The 24,361-nt window shown below is 40.7% G+C and overlaps 2 long non-coding RNA genes across 5 annotated transcripts in view; both read right to left on the minus strand.

The window, feature by feature from the left end:
- Positions 1-15,932, minus strand: part of LOC123639568 — a 105,624-nt gene extending 89,692 nt beyond the window's left edge. For 2 of the 3 annotated variants that reach the window (XR_006735760.1, XR_006735759.1), the window contains exon 1: positions 15,385-15,932. This is a non-coding gene — a long non-coding RNA (uncharacterized LOC123639568). Of the gene's footprint in view, positions 1-12,551; positions 12,603-15,384 lie in introns of those variants that run through there. The other variant, XR_006735762.1, reaches the window with a different exon arrangement.
- A 3,908-nt stretch (positions 15,933-19,840) lies between these two features.
- The window catches only part of LOC123639570, a 93,579-nt gene continuing 89,058 nt past the window's right edge, over positions 19,841-24,361 (minus strand). The window contains exons 3-4 of one of the 2 annotated variants that reach the window (XR_006735763.1): positions 21,852-21,948; positions 20,426-20,530 (exon numbers count right to left, since the gene is read on the minus strand). This is a non-coding gene — a long non-coding RNA (uncharacterized LOC123639570). Of the gene's footprint in view, positions 20,021-20,425; positions 20,531-21,851; positions 21,949-24,361 lie in introns of those variants that run through there. The other variant, XR_006735764.1, reaches the window with a different exon arrangement.

Genomic DNA, 24,361 nt, shown 5'->3' on the forward strand with positions numbered 1-24,361 from the left:
AATTTGTTAGAAATGCACACTTCCTGGTCTATCTCAGACATACGCAATCAGAAACTCTCAGGGTCGGCCCAGCAATCTGTGTTTTAACAAGTGATTCTGATGCCCACTAAAGTTTAAAAACCATGTCTCTGAGGCAGAAGTTATCAACCCTAGCTTTAGATTAAAATAACCTGGGGAGCTTTTTGCAAATACCAATACCTGCACCCAGCCCCAGGCCAATTAAATTAGAGTTTCGACAAGCACGTTGCCAGGTGATTCTAATTGCCAGTAAGGTCTGCAACTAGGGCTGTGGAGGTCAGTGTGGTTGATGAAGTAAGACAGGTCTAATCCGATGTTTCTCAAATCTGATTGATTAGGGGGAAAAATTAATATCCTGGCATCACCCTCCCCAGCCCCAATTTGTCTGGGATGGTTGCTAGGGATTGTGTTTTTTGTAATGCGATTCTAGTGTACAGCTAGGATAGAAAGGCACTGGTCAAATCTAACCCACATTTTACAGAGGAAAAGTATGAGGTTTAGAGGTAAAGTAGTTTATTTATGCTTATGAGAAAGTCCTCAAGAGTATCAGGATTAAGGCCAGGCACAGTGGCTCACGCCTGTAATCCTAGCACTCTGGGAGGCCGAGGTGGGTGGATCGCTTGGGGTCAGGAGTTCGAGACCAGCCTGAGCAAGAGCGAGACCCCGTCTCTACTAAAAATAGAAAGAAATTATCTGGCCAACTAAAATATATATATAGAAAAAATTAGCCGGGCATGGTGGCACATGCCTGTAGTCCCAGCTACTCGGGAGGCTGAGGCAGTAGGATCGCTTAAGCCCAGGAGTTTGAGGCTGCTGTGAGCTAGGCTGACGCCACGGCACTCACTCTAGCGCGGGCAACAAAGTGAGACTCTGTCTCAAAAAAAAAAAAAGAGTATCAGGATTAGAGCTCTCAACTCCTAATTTTTAACCCAATGCTCTTTTCTGATATACATAGCTTCTTTGCCTTCTGTATGAACAGAGCATCTGCCTTCAAATAGATTTCATTTCCCCCGAGTTTTAAGGGCTCTAAAAAATTTTATTTTTATCCCCCAAAGGCCTAGCTAGGCACTCTGACCAAGAAATTTTTAGAGTAAAACACATGACTCGTGCCTTTTTAAAGAATGAATATTAATTTGGCAGACGTATTTTCCAAAACATCTCCTACCCTACTTATTCTTCTGTGATGTGACCTTGTCACTTCCCCATCAAAAGATGGAGTATAATTACCCTCTGCCTCAATCAGGGCTGGATTTGGTGACTTGTTTGGTCAGTAGACTATGGTGGAAATAGCACTCTTGGACTTCCAAGTCTGGGTCCTATTAAGCCTTGCAGTTTTTGCCTATGCCTCATTGTTCTTTTTTTATGGTTTCAATCAGATCTAATTGACATTTATAAAATACTTTATCCAACAACAGCACGATACACATTTTCTCAAGCTCACATGAAATATTAGGCCAGACACAGGAGGACAAATACTACATGATACCACTTACATGAGGAACCCTTGTACTTGAGACGCTCGCTCTTGAATTCAGCTGCCATGTGGGGAGAAACCCAAGCTGCCACAGAGAGGCTGTGTGCAGGCGTGCTGGTGAGTTCCCAGCTGACAGCCATAACCCTGTGGGTGGGCCGTCTCAGACCACCAGCCCAAAAGAGCCTTCAGATGACTGCAGCCCAGCTAACAGCTGATCGCAATGGCATGAAAGACTCCATGCAAAAACTATACAGCTCAACCCAGTCCATCCACAGAACTAAGAGAGATTATAGCCCCTAGGTGTTGAAGTGGTTTGTTGTGCAGCAAGAAATACCTGGAACAATAGGATAAAAGAAAATAACTCCGAGAGGCAAAAGTATGGTGTCAGTAGGTTAACAGTGTGCACAAGTTAATTGAAACAGTACAGGACAGGGAGAAAGTAGGGAAGATCAGGAGCACATAAATATAAATAAATAAAAGTATTTAAGAAATGTCAGGAGTATAGTGCCTCCTTAGTGAATCAGTGTGATACAATCATTACACATTTCCAAAGTAGAGTTTGGCAGTACAAAAAGTATACAAAATTAGTCTGCAAAATGCTTTTATTGACAGTAAATTATCTGAAATTGCCATATAATCAGAACTTTAAAGATTATGGAAATATTACGAATGAGGTTAAGAATATTTTCTAAATACAATTGTAAGTAGACAAATCAATATTTTATATTTCTACAGAGCTCTACTTACTTTGGAATCTTGGGTAAGAATCTTTATTGTGACCACAAATATTGCATCAGAAAATGAAGACGGTAAAGCCCCTCTGGCAATAACTTCTAGAGTTTCTAGGATGGCAATGATTTCTAATGTTTTCTAGATAGATAGGTAAACAAGAACATTTCCAAATGTCAGTTCTTTACTCTGTCAGATAAATCTGGCACTATATCAAAACTTCAAGCTGTGACTCCTCCCTTTCAAATTTACTATTCTTTCAACAAAAATAATGAATCTGAAATTGGATTTGGATGACAATTGCTTTTGAATCAAAACACACACACACAGAAAAGAATACTGCACAGATTATTCTTGTCCCAATTTTTATCACAATACACTGATTCTGCAGTGGTTTTTTGCCATCAAAATATATTTTTATTGACATTAGAGCTGACTTGCAAGACACATGGAGCACAGGTGAATGTTGTTTCCAGGTGCCATTTTATGATCCAACTCTACACTTCTACTTGAATCATTGTCTTTGCTCATCTCTGGCTTTCAAGTTTAATTGGTTAAAGTTCAGTCACAACCATGAAATGAAGGTTAGGAGTTGGTTCTCTGAGTGTACCTGTTACCTTTGCTTTCTTTGATAACCTCATCTGTTGTGCCATCTTGTGGGCATATCTCATTCATTAAGAGAGGAAAAAAGTAGGAAAGACTGTGAATCAGGGAAAAACTATTCCATCTACTAAGAAACAACTCAAAACTCTGGTCCAGGTGTAACAATTATTTAGCCTGCATGCTGCCACTCTCTCTCCTCCAAGTGTGTTAGGAATCACTAATCAATTAAGGCTTTCCTTTTTCTCTGATCCTAGGCCCAGCTTCAGAATTCTTTTCAATTACTCTCACTCAATCAGGGGAAAACTTTTTGTTTTCTTTGTACTTAACCATCTTGATGATGCCTCAGGAATATCACCTGTGTATACAACTAACTTCCATACTGGCTTTCTAAATTTGGTGGGCAGAGGTAAAAAAATCATCCACCTGACTACATACTGTGAGGCTGGATATTTTATAGGAAGTATTTTTTTAATCTGCACAATAACTAACTTTCTTTTTAAAAATTGTAAACACTTTTGGTATCATAGAGTGTAGGATCTGGATCCTACAGTGATTGTTAAGATCATTCTTGAAATTTTTTTCAACTCATGCAAAAAGGAATTCTAGAAAATTTCTTAGTCCATTAAAAAATAATAAGTGTTACTTAGATATATCTATTCGTTGGCACTGCACTATCTAAACTTCCATAGTAATAGTCTGGAATGTGTTCTGAAGCCACATGGAACCCACACAAAGGACTGTACCAGACTCCACGAGGGTCAGCCTGTAACCTCAGTTGGGTAAACAGGTATCTTCAAAGTGGATCTGGGCAAATAAATCAATACAGAGCAAAAAGTTGCAAGTATTTTTCAGTTACTATTTTCAAGGTATTTTGCTAGTCATTGTGGAGAATATGAGGTACTAAAGTGGACCTTTACCTACAGAAGTCTATAATAAATTAAAGGAAATATGCCTTGAAAAGTTAAACAATTATTAATATCTAAGGCAGCATGGTGATACACACATGAGCTCTCAATTAAGTTGAGACTGAAATTTTAAGCTGCATAGGGTTAAAATGACTTTCTTTAAAAATCACTGCAAGTAAAGAATCTGGCCAAGCTGTCATTTAAAAAACTGCTCCCCTATGGAAAGGGATTCAACATGACCCAGTTATTGGGGGAAAAAAGGCATTTTATGGTTCTATCCGGAGGAGTGAGACTCTTCCATAAACTGGCAACATGTGTCGTCCATCGTGGTTCGGCTGGCCTCCCACAGTGTGCACAGCTGCTCAGGTGGGGCACGTGCAAGCCCAGGGCCTTGCAGGACCATGGGAGTGAAGAGGAGGGGAGCAAGTGGCCTTTGTTGCTGCCGACACTGGTGGGCCCAGAGCATTGGAGGTAAAGAGTACTCGGTGGGGAAAGGACCGAGGACATCAAAAGTACTTAAGTAACTCGGCACATGGGCAATATGTATTCAACCTAAATTAAAGTTACACACTCCCAAGAGTGTATGACCTCAAAATCAGAAGCTGTGAGTAAATCCATCAGTCAACATTTACTAAGCATCTACCAAGGGGGAGGCCAAGAAAAATAAAACATACTCCATCCCCTCAAGTTTTCCACAATCTACCTAAAGGCCCAAAATATAGGTGCATAAGATGTCACCCAGCTCATGTTACCAGCTAAAAGTACAATTAAAATTCAGGAAAAAAAAATTCACTGGAACAGTCTGTGGAGAATCCACAGAGCAGGGAGAGTTTCAATGCCCAGGCTTTGTCTGGGCAGAATAGGAAAGCAGGGTGGTCCAGGCAGCCAGGACAGCAAGCTCAAAGCACATGCAGGTATCAAGTGCATCAAGTCAGTGAGAAATGCAGCCTCAGTGTCACAGCAGTGAGAGCAGGAGAGCAGACAGGTACAATATAAGACTGGATAGATGGGGGAGTAATTATAAAACCTGTGAAGGAAACACCCTACTCACTGTACTGATGCTTTATATGAACCATCTCATTTAATTCTTACAAAAATTTTGAGAAGTAGCTTAGTTTGGGGGGTCCCCAAGACCACCCTCTGATTCAATCACAGGTAAACCACATTATTGGCATAAACTACCTGTTGTGGCCCAAGGCCTCAGGTAATCAAAAACACTCTTAACAGCAGGATACTCCAAGAGCTTAGAGGTTATCTCCCAGGAGGAGGGCAAGGGCCAAACCTTTCTTTGGAATGTGTAGGTTTTCAACAGTGCAGACCTACTGAGTTAATCCTTTACTGCATGGATAGACATTATTTTATAGTTGAGTAAACAGAGACTGAAAGGTTAGTTTACTTTTTCAACATCTCATGGATGTTATATGCAAGGTTTGAATCCGAATTTGAAGAATCTAAAACCTGTGCTCTTTGCACAATAACACACTGCTTCCTCAACAGAGAACTGAAAGTCAAAAACATAGTCATAGACATGAATCTGAAAAAATTAAGAGGTCAATAAGGTTCTAAAGCAAGGAAATGGCATATGGAAATCAGTGTTCTAAGAAGATTTCAGAATTAACTTTCAATATTAAGGAAAAAAACATGATTTGTAGACGGGAAGAGAAGAGACAGATACCAGCCCAGAGATATTTGCAGTAATACAAGAATAATGTAATAAGCTAATAGCTATAAGAATATAAACAAAAGCATCTATGAAATATTTCCAAGGAAAGAAATTATAGGACTTTGTCAAAGACTGGATATTGAGAAAGGGAGAGTGAAAGATTATGCTAGAATTTCTCATGATACTCACTACTCTTTATCGTTTATTTTACGTCTGATATTTCCTTTAATCCTCATCACAATGCTGTGAGGTTAGAATTATTATTTCATCATCACAGATAAGGAAACACAGTCTCAGAGAAGTTAACCAACTCGCAAAGGTCTTAAAGCTAGCCTGAAAATGTAGTTCTGCCTGTGTCAGAAAGCCCATACCCTTCCCTGATTATTGTGTTACCTTCATTTGGAGGCTGGGGAAATGTTGATGCCTCTTTCAAAGTAGAGGGAGAAACTAAAATAGTAGTCAATTAATTCAATTTGGAATGTGCCAAATTTGAGATTAATAGAGTAGCAGCTATGTGGAGATACTTGATATGAACTAATTGACCTGACATTTTTACTAAATCTTTTAAGGTTCCATAGTTATTATCAATGCAGATCTTTGTGGAGAATTCTGCTTTATTACTTAACATTTCTTAGCACAAGCTTAAATATCACATTAGTCTTTGTTATTTAGACTTCTTTTAAGGAATGTTAAAAATTTGAGAGCTAGATTATTTAGTTAAATTTTATATCTCCTTTTTTTTTTTTCATTTTTTTAGAGACAGGTCTTGCTATATTGCCCAGGCTGATTTCAAACACTTGGTTTCTGGGATTACAGGGATGAGCCACCATGCCCAGAAAATTTTATATCTCAATAGTCAGACTCTCACTGCTAAATATAGTAAATTCTAAGGTTTCTGATTATATTTCTCTAAGTATTTATATTACATAGCAGTCTCATTATTCATAAAACTAGAAGAGAAACATATGTTTTGGCATGGCATCTGAAAAAAATAAGAATTGAATAGCCATAAGAAACTAATCTTTTTTATGAAATTTTATATCTATATTTTTAATAGCATGCTCAGCCCTTGGAGAAGAAAGTAACCTTCATAAATTTAATCTATTTACTATTAGCTTTTCTGACAGATGCAACCTTTTTTGTTATTTTGCATTTTTTAATAAGTATAAGGTCATGCTCTTCCTTTGGAATAAACTAATTGCTAATTTCCTGTTTGGTTTAGTGAGAATGAGATCAACATTGTTTAAATCATTAAAATGCACATAATAATATAGATTAAATACATATTAACATAATATAAATAATAATACCTTTCATAAAAATTTAATATAAAGAAAGACTACTACTCACTCTAGTTAAGTTAGGGGGAAAAGTCCATTCAGTTCTGTGCATATAATCATTTGACTGTCCTGAGAGTTCCTTGTCACTTGACTAGATCAGTAGTTGCCAAGAACATTTTTTCTCTGGTCCGTGGCAAAAAGAGAATAAGGACAATGTAAAATTTTTATTCTGAGATTTTTATCCTTACTGCTTTTTTTGTTTGTTTTTAAATGCCTTTAATTTTATGAATCACTTATTTTTCACTTATTCAACAAGTATTTGTAGGCATAATAGTATTTTAAAAGTCGAATAAAAAAGGATTATGTTCCTTTAAGCAGCATTATCTTCTACATTTTAGGCTGCTTATAACTGCATGTGCGTAAGGCAATAATACTCAATTAACGGTAAGTTTTTAAAAAGTCATACAGATAGGGGGAAAAATCTACTCAAGGACTCTAAATATACAAAGTTTTATCCTATGGAGAAGGATAAAACTTCCTCAGTCCCACAGGTCCATTAGAAGAGACATCCCACCAATGACTTGGAAAGAAGTGATGTTCTTTCCCTCTGAAAACAGCACGTTCTAATTCATAGCCATCTTGAAACAGTACAGAAAACAGAATCACACTCAGGATGTTACACATCCATTAAGTTCTAAAAATACGTTCTTTCCTCTTCCTTCTCTGACAGGACCACATGTCTTGGCCCCATAGAAGCGTGTAACCAGGAGAGACATCCTGGCCACTTTTGCTAGGTGAGTGATCAGTTTAGAGGCACATTATACAGTGTTCTGAGGAACTCAGGCTGTTCTGGAATGAAAAATAAAGCTTTGACCCAAATCTGTTCGTACAGGTGAAGACAGGATGGCAGCTAGGAAATGCCATCACCAGAGACGCCCTTGCTTTTCCTGCCAGGCGAGTCATTATTTTGCTTGAAGGCACATTGAGTGATGTTCTGAGGGATCACCTTGAAGAAAATCTCTGACGAAAATCTTTTTCTCATAAATCTGTAAATATGGGACTAAAAAGTTTATCATATCCAGGAAATGTCATGAGAGTAGTTATTACAGGAACTATTGGCCCTCTGGGAACCGGCAGGATTTCTTGGATTCAGTTTTGACTGTGAGCCAGCAACATATCCAAACTAAGAAATATGGCCTGGTGACTAAAAAAGTACTCACTAACTTTTCTTCTTTAAGAATATTTCTACCAACAAGCTCTGATGATGTTGTCATTATCTTGTCTTCCTGTTTATACTTTAGGTTCTTAATTAACTATGTAGCGTGGCTAGTACCTTGTTCTATCTAATCCATTAATGAAAGTGGATCAGAATTCTTTCCTCTATGACATCCCCTTCAAGATACAATTTAAACATTAACAAAGGTGCCTGCTTACCTGTTCTACCTCCTCCCTGGTCCTGCCCCCACAAGCACCATAAATCCCAGCTGCTAGAAACTCAGTTGTCTCATGTGGGCCTTTGCATACAAGCTGTTCCCATTGCCTGGAGGAGTCTGGCAGACCTCCAGCTTTCTCAAGAGGCTAATTCTTCCTCCTCCTTCAAAATTCAGCTCAGAACCACTGCTCTGAACCGCCTCCCCTGACTCCCCATGACCCCTCTCTAAGAGGTCACTTCCCTTCTATGCTCCATGAGTGGTCTTCGCAACCCCTCCCCTAGCACTGACAATGAATCACATTTGCCCATTATTGTGTCGAGTACCACTGATAGGGTGTGAGTTCTCTGAGGCCAAGCACAGTGTCTGTTACTCTGGAATCTCCAAAATACCACACATACATAATATTTGTCACCTAATCATCACTAACACGGGTTATGGAATAAACACATGAATCAATACAATTCAGTAAATACTTTAAAGCAACAACCTGCTATTAGTACAAATTAGCACAACCTGAGTAGATACATCATAATGAGGTGTGATCTAAATAACAGATTTGCTTTCAGGAATGACTTCTGTGCTTTCAGTTTTGTCCCCATCATCCTTTCTCACTCTGCTACCGAATGTTCTTTCTGAACGAAGCTGTTGTGTGCACGCCCTTCATGATCGGGCCTGGATCACTCCCCACTTTTGTCCTCCCACTACCTACTACACTACACTATGGCCATATTAATCCACTTGCAGTTCCCAGTCGCAGTGTGCTCGCTCTTGCACAGTTCTCACATGTAGGAAGCACTCGGTCAATGTTTGTTTAACAAGTGGAAAAGCCCAAGCATGCTGTGCTGTACTAATGCCTGTAGATTGCAAATGAGTAAGAAAATCTTAGTTGCATTTAGGCACAAAGCCTGCTTAGTCTATGCCAGGCACTGAGTTAGAAGCCAGGAAAACGAAGATGAATAAAGCATGGTCCCTGCCCTCATGGAATTTACTATCTACTGGGATTTTTAAAAAGATATATAAATAGATAATTTATTTTTAAAATTGATGTGGTAAAATAAAAGTTTGCACAGTTCAGGAAAGACTTCGTAGGAAGATGACTCTTGAGCAAGTCTGGAAGGATGACCAAGCCCACCAGTTTAAGAAAGGGCACATCAGGCAAAGAGCACGACTAAAGGCATGGAGGTATGAAACAGCAGACATGGACTGAGAGCCATAAGTGATACAAGTAAGGGGTGATGGTGACCAGAACCAGAGCAATGGCGATAGAGAAGGAGAGGAGCAATTCAGGAAATAAGCACGGCTTGGCGACTGATGGAACGTGGGGAAGGAGAGAGAGGAAGGTAATGAGATAATGGAGAAGGAGCTAGCTCCAGTTTCAACATGAGGAGTTTAGATATCTGGGGAACATCAAGTCAACATAACCAGTAGGAAGTTTGAAATACAAGTAGATGTATGTGGCAGGCAGTTTGATGTACAACTCAGGCTCTTATAATCCAGATGGAAAATCTAAGACTATCAAAGCAAATAAGATTGCTTAAGGAGAGCTTGTACAAAGGAAGAAGCAAAGAACCAAGAACAGAGCTCAGAGGAACAGAGGAGAGGCAAAGGAGTAGCCCAGGAAGACAACCAGAAGGAGCAAGAAGAAGTTGCACAATGGCCAGGGTCGGGGTGGGTGGGAGTAGTTAGTTCATGAATGCCAAGGGCTTAGAGTTTGAAAAAGAAAGAAAATGCAGCAGAACAATGCAAAAAGATAAAGACTGGAAAATAACCAATGTCTTTGGCAAGATAAATGCCATCGGGGCTGACATCAGCAGAGAGGGTTCAGTGGAATGATGGGGCCTGAGCCAAGTTGCAAAGTTGCTAAGTGAGGCAGGTGGGGAAGAGGACAGTGAGTGTAGGGGGAAATCACTGAGCGGTAAGTGAATAAACAAGAGGTCCAAGGACTGAGACTTTGGATACTCCAACTCCAACACGGGCACCCCAACATTCACCTGTGAAATAGGAAGTGAAGTTGAAAAAAACCGGGAATGCACAGCCTGGTGTCCTGAACGTCCAGTGGGGAAAGTGTGTCAAGGAGGACACAGCAATCTCTCTTAGAAAAACCCACTGGACTTAGGAAAGTGGAAGTCACTGATAACTTCAATAAAAAGGTTTTGGTAGAGTAATAGGGATAAAAGCCTCCTTGGAGTAAGGACAGAGGAAAATGGGAGGAGAGTCCTCAGAGACAGAAAGTGTAGACAATTCTTTAGGGGAATGTTGCTGTAAAGGGGAGCAGAGAAAAGACACAATAGCTAGAAGGGAATCAGCACAGGCTTTATTTGGTTTTGGTTATTTAAGATGGCGGCTATTGCAGAATATTTGGTATTAATAAGAATGATCTAGCAGAGAAGGGGAAATTGATGATGTATAAAGGGAACCTGCAGGAGATTCTTGCTAATTACTAGATAATTAATAACAATGAGAAGTTTAGAGCAGAGGGGCTCTGAGAGACATGTGGGGGGGGCTGGGCTTAAAGATGCAGAGAGTGACAGCAAGGAGAACAGAATATGGGTAGAGGCAGGTTGATAGGTGCAGAAGTTCTCTTCTCATTCCTCCTATTTTCTTAGTAAAATAGGAAGCAGGATCATCAGATGAGAGTGAGGAGATGAAGAAGGTGATGGAAGTTTGAGGAGAGAAGATGTGAAATAGTTGCCTAGGACAAAGTTTCCTGAGTTTTTCCTTTTACACACAGCACATTGCACACCCCACACCAGCGCATATGTACATATAAATGCATGTACACATGTAACTGAAACAAACATTTCATGAACTATTATTTACCCTTATTTCGTGCTATACACTCAAAGTTCTATTGTGCTCTAATCTGCCTCAGTCTTCTAATGCACAATTGGAAAAACACCTGTCCAGAGAACAGGAGAATGAAGGGACTAGGGAGATGAGGTAGGTAGACCTCCCACGCAGCCCACGGGCTCCACATGAGCTTAGTGGTGAAATAAATTGAACCTGAGCCCAGCAGTCCTGGTGGTAGGTTTTTATCCAGTTAGCTGCAAGGAGGCAGGCATGGAGTAGGCAGAGAGTTTGATGTAACCAGAAGGGGGGTTTTCAGGCACCCGTGATGAAGGACAAAGCAGGGGCTTCCAGCAGTATGGGAGGGAGTTAGTATAACATCAAAGCTGTAAAATGAGGTTCTGGGGAGAGTGAGAGAAGGAGAAAGGTGATCAAAGCGATGCACTGAAGTCCAGTAGGGTTGGGAAAGTAAAGACAGGGCACCTGAGAGAGCGAGCATTTCAGCAGGCGCCGTGGTAAGAAAGTGGACGCTGGAAACTGAGATCGAGGCAGAAATGTGGCTGTTGGAAAACACAAGGGCAGGGGTGTGACCGTGGGAGCAAGGGACAGAGGTAAGGCAGAGGGCAAGATCCCTACAGGAGCGGAGCTTAAGGAACGTAGGGCCCATGTGTTGAAAGGATCATCTTTCTGGGTACTGAAATAACCAAAAATTGTCAGGAGTTTAGGGGAAAATTGACAGTGAGCCAGGAGCTAAAAATATTACAGAAATGAAGAGCAGGAAGTGGAAGTAGGTGACTGCAGCAGGGAGGGGCTACGCACTGGTTTGATGGGCGTTTAGGGAGGCAGAAGGGAGACTGGTTGGGGACAGCAAGGAGGGGTGGCGGGCACCCGCTGCACCCCCAGGCTGGTGGTCTGAGGGGCGTGGGAAGAAGCTGCCTGTGAGCGGGCAGGCTCCTCACACAACAGGCAGGTTTCCGCTGAGCAAAACAGCGAAAAGAGCATTCAGAGAAGAGGTGAAGTACCCAGGAGTTTGCCAGATGACAGATCCTGAGTTCCAGAGAGCACAGGGGAAAGTGTCCCAAGTGGGGAGGGGTGGGAGACAGATGAGGGCCAGGTTAGCAGACGCACAGAGCCACACGGGGATGAGCATCTAGTTAACTGAGGATTTTCTGCAAATGAATCAAGAAAGAAAATTTAAATCAAATAATTTAAGACAAATGCCCTGAACTTCTACCCGTGTCAGGACTTTGGGATATGAAAATAATGTAGAAAATTGATTTGATTGTTTTTTCCTTAGATAGTATCATTATAATTGGCATTAACGTTACATTCTTTACTGCCTTTCTACCTTTCATTCTATTGTAAACAGATTTTTCTCGTTCTTTAACACTTTTAGGTTTTTTACCCAGAAATAAATACAATATACTTAGCAATCTAGTTGAAACTTTTCACTTGACATTAACTCAAGTACAAAATGACTTAAATTTTCTATTAGAAAGTTGTGACTCAAACACAAATAAATACTACACTAAAAAGGTTGCAGTTCTGTTCCAATAAGTACACTTCAAGGAAAATCTAAACTTATCCCAGGGGTCCTGAGGAACTACCTAAAATTCCCCCAAGGATATGAAAACAGTCATCAAAAAATTTTCAACTCACAAATGAGACATGGGCTCCACCCACTGGACATGTGGTGTTACTTGCAATGTTATCCTTTAACATTGGTAAATGCAGGTTTGCATTCATTCAACATTATCGAATACTGGTAGGTATTATGTATTGATACCAGGCACTGTTCTAGACACTGGAGATGCAATAGTAAACACAAAAGACAAAAATTTCTGTCTTCAAGGAGTTTGTATTTTAGTATATACACATAAATTTTCATATTTTGTTCCCCATAAAATACTGTAATAGGTACCCTAGATAAGGCTGAACCCCAAGACTTTAGAAAACTAGATTAATAAAAGACGAAGAAAAAGCTTGTTAATTAAGAGATATCAAAACTTTCAGTTTCTAGAGTTAGAAACATCAATTCACTTTTAAGGCAGGGTGTTTTCTATGGCAATAAAAATACACATTGCCTGTGTCCACGATCCTCTGGTATTCTTTTTATTACATTTCACAAATCCACTATATATTCATAATTTTTTTCAATTTAGCTAAGTTTTCACTTTGACAAAATGGTATCATGCTGTATGTGATTGGGGAATGGCTTCCTTTTTCATGTCCTATTGTACTGCTAAAACTCTTCCATATGAGAGCTGTAGCTGCTCTACGCTGTCCCCGTAAATGTACCACCATTCACTTGCCCACTCTCCCACTGATGGCCATATAGGTTATTTCCAGGTGTTTGCTATTGTAAGTATTACTGCTATGAGTAGGCTGTACATACTTCCAGGTGTATGTGTATTAGAGATTGTCTTAGATATGTACCTAGGGGTAGAATTGCTAGGTCATGGGGCCTGCAAATGTTCCACTTTTTGAGATAATGACAAAATGTCATTCAGAGTGACAGCAACAAATTATGCTCCCTTCAGAAATTTATAATGGCTCATTTGAAACCAAATCCTCTCTAAAACTTGATATTTTCAGATATTTAAAATTTTGGCAGTTAAACAGGCGTAAAATGTCACCTCACTGGGGTCTTTTTTTTTTTTTTTTTGAGATATAGTCTTGCTCTGTTGCCCAGGCTACAGTGAGTGCCATGGCGTCAGCCTTGCTCACAGCAACCTCAAACTCCTGGGCTTAAGTGATCCTACTGCCTCAGCCTCCCGAGTGACTGGGACTACAGGCATACGCCACCATGCCCGGCTAATTTTTTCTATATATATTTTTAGTTGGCCAGATAATTTCTTTCTATTTTTTAGTAGAGATGGGGGTCTCACTCTTGCTCAGGCTGGTCTCGAACTCCTGACCTTGAGAGATCCTCCCGCCTCGGCCTCCCAGAGTGCTAGGATTACAGGCGTGAGCCACCTCGCCCGGCCTCACTGTGAGTCTTAATTGGGATCATCAAAGATGTCATCATGACTTTATTGTCCACATAAATGTTGTGTGAAATGTTTGTTCAGGTTTTTCCTTCATTCTTATGCTGTGTCACTTATGCTTTTCTTATTATTTGTAGGAGTTCCCAATGTGTTCTTTCAACTCTTTATTTTAAAATAATTTAAACTTACAGAACAATTAAGAGAAAAATACAAAGCATTTGTGTATACAGCCTTCACCCAGATTCCACAGCTGTTAACATTTTATCACATTTACCTTATCATTCTCATTCTCCTCTCTCTCTGCCCCTCTCTCTCCCTTTCTCCCTTCTGTGCATGTGCAATTTTTTTCTCCAAACCATTTTAGAAAGTATATTTCAAACATGATGCAACATAATTCCTCAATACATTAGTACATATTTCCCAAAAACAAAGATAGTCTCATACGTAGGCAAATATAATCATCAAGGTCAAGAGAATGACACTGATACAATACCACATCAAATCCACTCACTCATTGAGATTCTGCCAGGTGTTTCTTTCCGGGCCTGGGATGATACCCAGCATCACACACTGCAAATAGTGGCTGTGTCTCCTGAGTCTCCTTCACTGAGGCAGCTCTTCAGTCTTACCTGTCATGACTTTGACACCTGTGAAAAGCACAGGCCAACTACTTTGTAGAATATCCCTGTTTTGCTTTTGTCTGGTGCTTATTCATAATTAGTTTGAGGTTATGCATTTTGGCTCCAGAATACCACAGAAGAGAGGCTGTGTCCTGCTCAGTGCATCATATGAGGAGGCACATGATGTTGCTTTGTCCCAGTACTGGTTAAGTTAATTTTTATTATCTGGCTAATTTGGCATATGCCAAATTTTTTCACTAAAAAGTTATGTAATGATATTTTGGACTTATTACTTAATACCTAATTAATGAGCATTTGGGGAGTACTTTGACACTATGTAACTATCTACCCCATATCTATCCCTATGCTGTTATCTCATTACCTTAATCACTACAGCTTCATATTAAGTTCTGATACCTGTACTTCAGAGGTATTCTGGCTATTTTTGACCCTTTACCCTTCCATATAAGTTGTGAAATAAGCTTAGTAAATTCCATGATTTTTACTTCAATTGCCTTAGACCTATAATTCAAATTGAGGAGAATTGGCATCTTTATAATTTTGTCTTCCTTTCCATAAACATGATATGTCTCTCCATAAATTCAGCTTCTCTTTTTTATATCTCTTAATAAAGTTTTATCATTTTCCCTATGGAGATCATCTTGAAAAAACTCCCCAAGCCACTTGAACAACTGGTTTCAGGAGATATAGAACTGAGATTCGGGATGGGAAGAAGGATATGAAAGTAGAATCTTTACTTTAGATGGAGACTGAGCCTCGACTGGACTAGGCTTGGTTTGATTCAACCTGATGTAAATATTGAGGTCCCATCTATATGTGGTGGGCATTTAAGACTGATGATGCAATGTGTCTGGCTTTAGATACCTCAAATAGAGCTGAAGCTCCACCACTTCCTCCTGCTCGCCTGACCAGTGTTCATCCTTCCCTCTGCAGGAGTCAGTCGAAGCCAGAGTGCATGGAAAGACTGGTGAGTCCAGGAGAAACCTGAGAAATCAGAAAAGCCTGGAACCAGAATTCTTTTATTCTAACTGAAAGATGCTATTCTGTGAGAGAGGACAGCAGCACAGAGCAATGAGAACTGTGGCAGGAAACCCTGGGGGGTACTGAGAGAGTTAGGAAGCAAGGCACCATCCAGGAGGAAAGACCCTTGAGTGGGGATTAGAAAGCAATGGCCACTGTTCCACAAACGTCCACTGTCACAAACCCACCCCATGGTAAAGCACCGTTCAGGGGGGGAATACCACTCAGCAGGTGACCAAGACCAAGAGAACAGAAGGCATCTCTCCTGGTTTCTGCCACTGCCACTGTCACTCACTAAAGCCAGAGTGGGAAAATATGTTTTATTTAAGATGGAAAGGAAGAGGCTTGCTAGTGGGTATAAATTCAACAGTGACCATCCCATGGCTGTTTAATATCCCAACAAGATGCAAGAGCAGAGCATCCTTCCTCACGGCACTCCTTTGATCGTTGCTCATCAGGAGTTTGAAGGCCGAGGCGGGAGGATTGCTTGAAGCCAGGAATTCGCGGCTGCAGTGCACTGTGATTGCACCTGTGAACGGCCGCTGCACTCTAGCCTGGGTAACATACGGAGACCTCATCTCCAAACAATCAAAGCTCGGGAATTATTCCTTTAAGCTTGAAAATTTCAAACGTAGTTGTTAACAATTTCCCACCATAGCCATTAAAACTCAATAATACATGCTTGAAATGGCAAATTTTAAATAATGAAACTTCCTGATGAGCTTTTTAACCTCATTTAACGGATAAATGTACTCCCAGGTAACTAAATATACTGACCAGTTACATAAGCCAATTAAAGGCAGCTGCCTAAAATGATTATTTTTGCTTTAGAGTACTATATTAGGTCATTCTCTTTGACAGAAATTAGATGCAGAACCAAGTTTTTATGGAGACAAATTCATGACAGCTCTCCTACACATCCTTGCCTCGGTTTTAATCCCATTTTGCTACTAACTCACTTTGTAACCTGTGGATGAATCCAACTTCATAATGTATTTAGATTTAGAAACTATCAGATAGGTTTTTATCTCCTTTAGGCTTGTCAAAAACAGCTGCAGTATGGAGATATCAATCAACAACTACTGCAACCATCACAAGTTAAACCAAGATATTATAGCCAGCATGGGGCCGTGAACATAATTCAAGGCAGGAAAGGAAAAAAAAAAAGAAAGGAATTCCAGTAAATTCAATTTTAGTAGTTAAGATATCTGAAATGATTTACAGTAGATGTAACTGATAAAATATTACTACCTTCTGGTCATGTTCTATGGCATTTTATAATTATTAAAACTATGTTTTACAAAATGTGATATTCATAGATGCAGAGAAATTAAGATTTGTACTTTTAAATACATTAGAATATATGCCCAATAAATCTGAGAGTTCTCATCTCTTTACACCATGGGTGAGAAAACACAGAATATTAAGAAAATAGCAATCTGACTTGAGATTTCGGTCTTGAGCTTGACAAATCCAGCTGATGATGTTTTTTTAACCTCCCCCCCAAGGCATTTTAAACATTTCAGGGCTAAACTTGGATAAACAAAGCTTGCTTCCTTTTCATTTATCCAAAGGTACTTTTCTTCTTTATTGGAGACATAATTCTGATTTCATATTTTTCATTTTCAAAAGCTTCCATTTGCTCCTCTGTAAAAAAAAAAAAAAGAAAAAGAAAAAGAAAGGTCCTTCAGATCTCTAATTTCCCTTCCAGCCACCACATTCTCTCTTCCACGTGCACCCTAGTGTGCAGGTTGGTGTGGGATTAAAACCCAGCCCCACACCTTGTTAGCTGAGTGACATGGAGCACATTCCTAACCAGCATGAGCCTCATTTTCCTCTCTGTAGTATCTGTCTTTCAGAGTTAATATATGCACAGAATCTGTTTCATAATAACACTCAAAAACGGGTGTCCATTCCAGCATCTTCGTTGTATGAGTGCTGTCCCCCATGAATGTCGTGCCGCCTCTCTCCAGCCACACATACTTCTGTCTGACTAAACAATTTGGCCGCTCCTTCTCACACATCGTGTTCACACCCCATTAATATCTACTGTCCAGTTGAATGTACCATGTGGATCTCTGATTTATCTTTAAATGAGTAATCCTCATTAATTTGCTTCATATGTGGCCTGGATTTTAATGCCACATCATTGTTTAAATGAGCATATGAGGACTAAGTCCTCCTAGAGGTTCCTGTAGGAGCTGAGAGACGTACATCACTCACAGATGTAGGGACCAGGCTGGGGCAGAGGCACGGAGGATTAGAGCCCTGGAGGCCCTGAGGGGGCTCTGGGAATGGAAGCCCCTGGTCTAGTGACCAGAAGAGGGATTTGGGGGCCAGGGGGTTTGGGGCTCCTTTCCCTGCTGTGCTCTCCCCATAACACTTGACCTTGACAGGTCACCTTCCTTCTCTGAGACTCAGCTGTCTCTCCCATAGACCTGACAGAATAATACCTAGTGGGTTCGTTATGAGGACTGGGTAAGATAACGCTGTCAAACATTTTGCTGAGAATGGACACTCAGTAAAAGATGACAGCAGCAGTGTAGCGATAGTTATTCTTAATTTCTAAGATGCTGCATGTCTTTAGTTTGTTTTGCCCAGTCCTCTCACTGAATTGTAGGTGATGGTAAAATGGTGATTGCTCTCTGTGTGAGGCAGGGAAAGCTTATATTCTGTAACATGTGTGTACTCTCAGTTGAGAATATTCAGTTCTACTGTAGCAAACAAGAAAAGCAAGTGGGTTGGATAAAACTCACAAGATACGCTGAATAAAGATAGCAAGTAGCTATCTGAGACATGAGCAGGATTCACAAGATGTGTTAAGTATAGACTGTTGACAATCAGCAAGACATGTTCAAGATACTATGAATGGAATATATGGTTTTTTTTAAAGATGGAATGCTCTACTGTATTTACTTATAAAGAGAAAAAGAGGGAAGGAACAAATCAAACCACCTCCAGACTGACAGTTTTGTCATCTCTAAACTGGCCAGTCCCTGGGGTCCCTCCCAGTCTGGACTTGCATGTGCTCTGCCCAAAGATAAAGCTCACAGCTACTCAGCAAACTAATCGGTGAGCTACAGTTGTGCCCAGATGCCCTCGCCCCTGTGTTTCCCCAATGGAACAAACATGCACTGACTCCAAACATTTTCAGCTCGCTAAGTTCCTTGTTCAAGCTCTGGTCCTCATAACACCATCACTAAGAAACAACTGATGTGAAGGCAGGTGGGAGGAGAGGAGAAGGAAAGGGAAGGGGAGAGTGATAGGGAAAGAAAAAAAAGAGGACCTATGAACAATTGTACAACACAGGATTGAGTAGTGTGGTCTTTCCACCCTGTCCTAACTGACCATTGCCGCGTATCTCTTTTCCCTTGTGACTTGATGAATGTTCTAGATTGAGCCAGTAAACCATGTCATTTGAGCATCTTAATTTAGTCTGTGAGCCCTTCTGTCCTGTGACCTCTGGGGCAGCTTGCCTGGCGTATACTTGGAAGCTACCATCGCATCAAGGTAATTTCCTCTTGGATATATTTTCCCTTGGCACCAGAATTTCTTTTGAAAAAAGAGAACTGACAACTGGTATTCTTGTACACAAATGTTAAATTGCAATCATTTTGCACTAGAGGGCAATAAAAGTTTTTTTCTTCCATTTTTCTGGTGAGAGCAGTTTTGATACCTGGTAAATGTTCAAAGAACACATAATTTCATATGAAATTACAACCTTTCCTTCTAGGTGATTGTTTCTTGCTATATATTCTGCTGCTATTTTATTTCCTTTTATGCTATCATTATGGATTTCGGGGCTATTTGGGTTGTTTTTTTTTTTAACGGGAGTGTCAGCATTCCCGTGGCGAGCGTTACTCGATTAGGCTACAGACACACCCACACCAGGCAAAGCAGCCTGTGGACAGCGGCAGCTGCCAGCACCCAAAGGTCACTCGTGCCTCACCACATTCTTCTTCTTTTCTTCCTTTCTCTTTCCCTCTCTTTCTTTCTTTCTTCCTTCTTTTTTAGCTTATTTCATTTCTTACCCACAGCCCTCTCCTTCCCATCTCTGGAACCAGATGTGAGTCCACATGGGGCTGTGCTCTGATTCTTTCTCCACTCTAAAAATTAAGGTTTTGTTGACTATATTAAGCTTGTCTCCTGGACTTCCCAGGGAATGAGATCTCCCCGGGAGACCCTCAGTCATTTATGCACAAAGCCCCTGGCAGAGCCACTCCATCACTCACTCAGATATCTTTATACTAGTCTGAATCACACTGATGGACAAGTCTTAAACTCAAGCACCAACCTCTTACTACATGGACAGAAAATGATGCCTTGACATCCAGTGGAAGCCTTGCAACAGGACTGTGCTTCGGGAAGGAACCAGGGGACGTTCCGGCCATCCTCCCTCCATGTCCTGCCCACCGTCCCAAGGTCTTTCTCCTTGCTCTCTCGGTCACTGGGTGCCATTTTGTTTTCCTCTCAATAAACCCTGGGGGAGAATGTCAGATTTTTCAGAATGAAATATCTACAAATTAAATATATATATATATATTATTCCTCTTGTTAATATTGCCCGCCAAAAAGCCAGAAAGGGGTGAAGGAAGAAACCCAGTCATTACACAATTATGCTTAAGGATAGAGAACCAAGGTTAATATTTTGTGTGTAAATGTAAAGGCATAGAACCAAGCTTTATCCTTCCTTTCATGCCCCTATATCAGCAAACAAGCAACCAAACCACTAACCACCCCCAAAACAAACAAATTGGCAAACAATAAAGGGGACTTACTGGATCATGTACCTGGGAAGTTCATAGGGAAGGAAGGCCATGGACCTGATTTGATCAGGACTGTGGTGCCATTTTTCTGCAGGTTTCTTGGCTCTCCTGTCCTCCTCATATGGCTTAGTCTTCAGGCTGGCTGATCTCATGATCGCAAGCCAGCTGCCAGCAGCAACCAGAACTGCATCCTTCCTTGTTCACATCCAGGAAGAGCCCTGGAGCTTCACACAGATTGAGCCACCCACGTGATCAGGGTAATAAGATGCAGCCATTGGCCTAGACCTGGGTTCCCTCAACCAGTCTTTGTGACATGGAAGACGGGATTACCCTGGCAGATAGAGGTAAGCAGCCAGAGGTAGGACCAATTCCATGAAGACTACAGGGCTACTACACAGTAGAGGGGACAGTGGTTTCCCAAAGAGAAGTCTGGATACTATTAGAAGGTGGAAGAAAAAGACTTGATGCTGCATAGGCAACAAAAATATGTCCACTCTCACAGAGCACAGAATCTCTCACAGAGTGTGGGTGCTCAATATATCTCTGATGAATTTGTTGTTTCATGAACTTTCATTAACTAATTTCCTTTAAAGCCACTATTTACTTTCTGAAAGTAAATGTAACCAAAAGTCACTTATCTCCCGCTATCTCATAGAAACATGAACACTTGAAGGTAATAAAATGGAGTCTTCTCAGGGAGGATAACACAACTCTGCCTCTTTATTTCCATGCTGTAATTCCTATCAAAGTTAATTTCCTGCTGTAATACCATGGGATGCAGCCTTCCAAACTTCAATTCCATTTCTGACTATTTTCCACATTTCAAGCATACTTTTCTCCCGGGGTCAAGCAGAATCAAAACTCAAGGGACATGGCTTCTTATTGTTTTATTATCATTCAACAAGTCTTTTCCCAACAGTCCTCTGAGAACTCTGTTGTGTACTTTACCAGTTGCTAATCAGAAGGCTTCCATGTTTTAGCTTGTAATATTACTTTCTGCTGAGCATAATCTGTGGTCAGAAGAGCTGCAATTTGATTTCTAGTTCTTTGACTAACTCAACGTGTGTATATGCAGGAAATATCTTTTTCCAGAGAGCACTCAACTGCCCTTTAGGGCATGGTTTGTGCCTCAGTAGTTAAAAACAATGTGGTTTCACAAGTTGTTCCAATCAAACACACAGTTAAACCAGTTTTCTCTAAGGTAGAAAAAGGTTTATGGTTGCCCTTGCAACCAAGACCCATCTGAGCTATGCCCTTGGCCAGAGCTGACCACTACTTTCAATTCCCTGTAGGAGTTAAGGAGGTGAGGATGCTGAAAAAGAAGTGAGGAGAAGGGATAAGGTGTGAGCTCTTGTACTGATTTTGTAAAGAACCAGGTCAAGCATTGTGCACATGAATCTCATCTGTCCTGCTCCATTGCTGAGCTTTTATCATGTCCTTCCTATGAGCCTGACCCTTCAGTCCCCACTGCACGCCACTGTGTTTTTTACCAGGCCCCTCTCACTACCAAAGAACTTCTTTTCACTCCCAACTTAAAGCTGGTACCTGTGGAGGTTTTCTCCAAAGTGGTTTGACCGTGAAATTCAACTGGTCTTACATGAAGATAATTCTGATGTCTTCCTCCATCTTTTGGCCAATTGTACTGGGAAGAGACAGATGGGAACAAATAACTATTTTTGCCCCAAGTAGCCTCGGCCACTGATGAACATGAGGAGTCCCACTCTACCACTGTGCTGTGGTATGGAAGGGAACGGTGATGTTCAGCCCTCTCCCTTGCTCTTATATCCAATCACCAAGTCCTGCTGATTTTATATTTTAAATGTATTCATAAACCTGTGGCCCACTCCCCACCATCCCTACTGTCCCAGCCCTATGACAGACCATCATCATCTCTCCCCCAGATTAGAGCATTCATCTCATCAACGGTCTTCCTGCCCCTGGTCTTGCCTCCCTCAGAGTCACTCTCCACACAGCTGAAGAAGCTATCTGTTTAAAGTATAAATCCAGCAATGACATCCCATGGCTAGATCCTTTCAACAGCTCCCTTGTCTCCAGCAGTAGCTCACAGACTTTTTATTTTACAGACCAGGATAATTTTTTTAAAATATTAGAAACTTATAGAAAGATGCCAAGTTTACATTTTGCTAAGGAACAACAATTTTTAAAATACACAATTCTATAATCTCAGAAAAATGACTCATTTCTTCCATTGAATAAATTTAACTTTGTGGAAAACTCTGTACACCTCCCCAAAGCAGTGAAAACATTGCTTCCCTCTGGCTCCAGTCTGCAGGGTCCAGCGTTTTAGACACTACACCACTTCCCGGCAGCCGGCCCCTGGCTGCAGTTCCGGCTGGATTCTTCCCAGCCTGAGTCCCCGTGACTCTCCATTGCTCAGGGTTCACCCACACACCGACATGTTTCTCCCCGCCCCTTTGTTCCAGCTGTCCCCACGGATTGTGCGTGGACAGATGCATCATCCTACCCCGTACCTCTCCTTTGCTTGGGTAACTTAACACTGTGCATGCTGTAGCATTCAGAAAAGCAGTTCTATACTCAAGAACCATTTTTCTTACTCCTTAGGTGATCTTATTCCCACCCCTAGAGATGAGCTTCAGTGATTCAGTAATACCCAGTGCCAATCAGTAACATTGTTCCTAGCGTATTTTACCTGCCTTTTCACCTCTTTTTTCTTTGGAGAGTACTCTAAGCCAGTAGCCCATGATGGCATCTTTTCATTTTTATGCTGACAGCACCTGGCACCATGATTCTCAACATACAGATCACAGGCACTGAAAAGTATTTACTGACTGAAAAAGCAAATGAATAGAGAAGTTTATTTTCAAGGAATATGTGATGAGTAAGCTAATTATGAAGCCATTTTTAATTCTTCAGAAGAAAGAGAATACATAAATTAGTTTTATTGGGTATATTTTTGCTTTGGCACTTACAAAAATAGAATAGTTGCCTCATTTTATTTTTCTCCTACATCTTATTGTATTAATTTAAAAGGTCACTCAATTCTCTGCCTATCTATATCTTAATCCACAGATATCTTGCCACTTGGAAAAATTTGAGGATAGGGAAGTTGTGATTGTTTCTCTAACTTCAGAGTAAAAAAAAAAAAAATCACAGATGCTAAACATGTTTTTTGTTGTTGTACTAAAGCATGCCTTGGTATATCACTTATTCCCTGAAGAACATGTCTTTAAAAACGATTAACTGGCCACAGGATATTATAATACTCTGGGTGGTGGTTACTGTGAACACATGTGTGCAGTTTTCTGGGAATACTGTTGACTCCTGCCCCAGGGCTGCAGTGTGACACTGGGGATGTCCAACCCTGTGAACTCTGTTAGAGCAAACTGACTGCACCTAAAGAGCATCACACCTTAGTTTCTCCAGCTCTCACAAATACGTGGTTACACGTAAAGGCATGACAGAAAGTGAGGGCCCTAGAATCACAGTGCTTGAGTTTTAAGCCTGGATACTACACTTGCTGTTAAGTGACCTTGGATGATTTACTTGAATTGCATCTGCCTCAGAAGTCTTATCTGGAAAATGGGGACAACATTAGTATATAATTCACAAGGTGATTGCATGGATTAAATCATAAAATCTATCTATAGTGCTTGGCTCTTAAAAATACTACTTTTTTTCCTTTCTGTTTTTCCTGCCTCCCCATGTAGGACTCCAGCCCCCTGAAAAATTCCACCTGCCACAAAGGAATGAGGTGACCTGGCCGTGGAGCTGCCCTGAGGTAGCCCCAGTCTCTTCCCTCTGTCCCAGCTCCCTGACAACTTGTCCCCTCACTCCACAGTGTCCTCCCAGCACCACTTCCTCAAGCACAGGGCAAGGAAGAAAATGGGCAAACTCTTATTTCTGTATAAAATATATGGTTGAATAATTGATTTTAGACCTATATTTTTAGTTGAATGATGGCTGAAAATTAAGCTAAGTTTTACACAGTTTTGAAAATTTAAGGAGAATTTGAGATTCACCTTACCTGTAAGTTTAACCTGTCAGGAAATAGTTAAATAGTTCAGCAGGTTTTC

This window comes from Lemur catta, chromosome 6 (assembly GCF_020740605.2).
Source record: "Lemur catta isolate mLemCat1 chromosome 6, mLemCat1.pri, whole genome shotgun sequence".
Lineage (NCBI taxonomy): Eukaryota > Metazoa > Chordata > Mammalia > Primates > Lemuridae > Lemur > Lemur catta.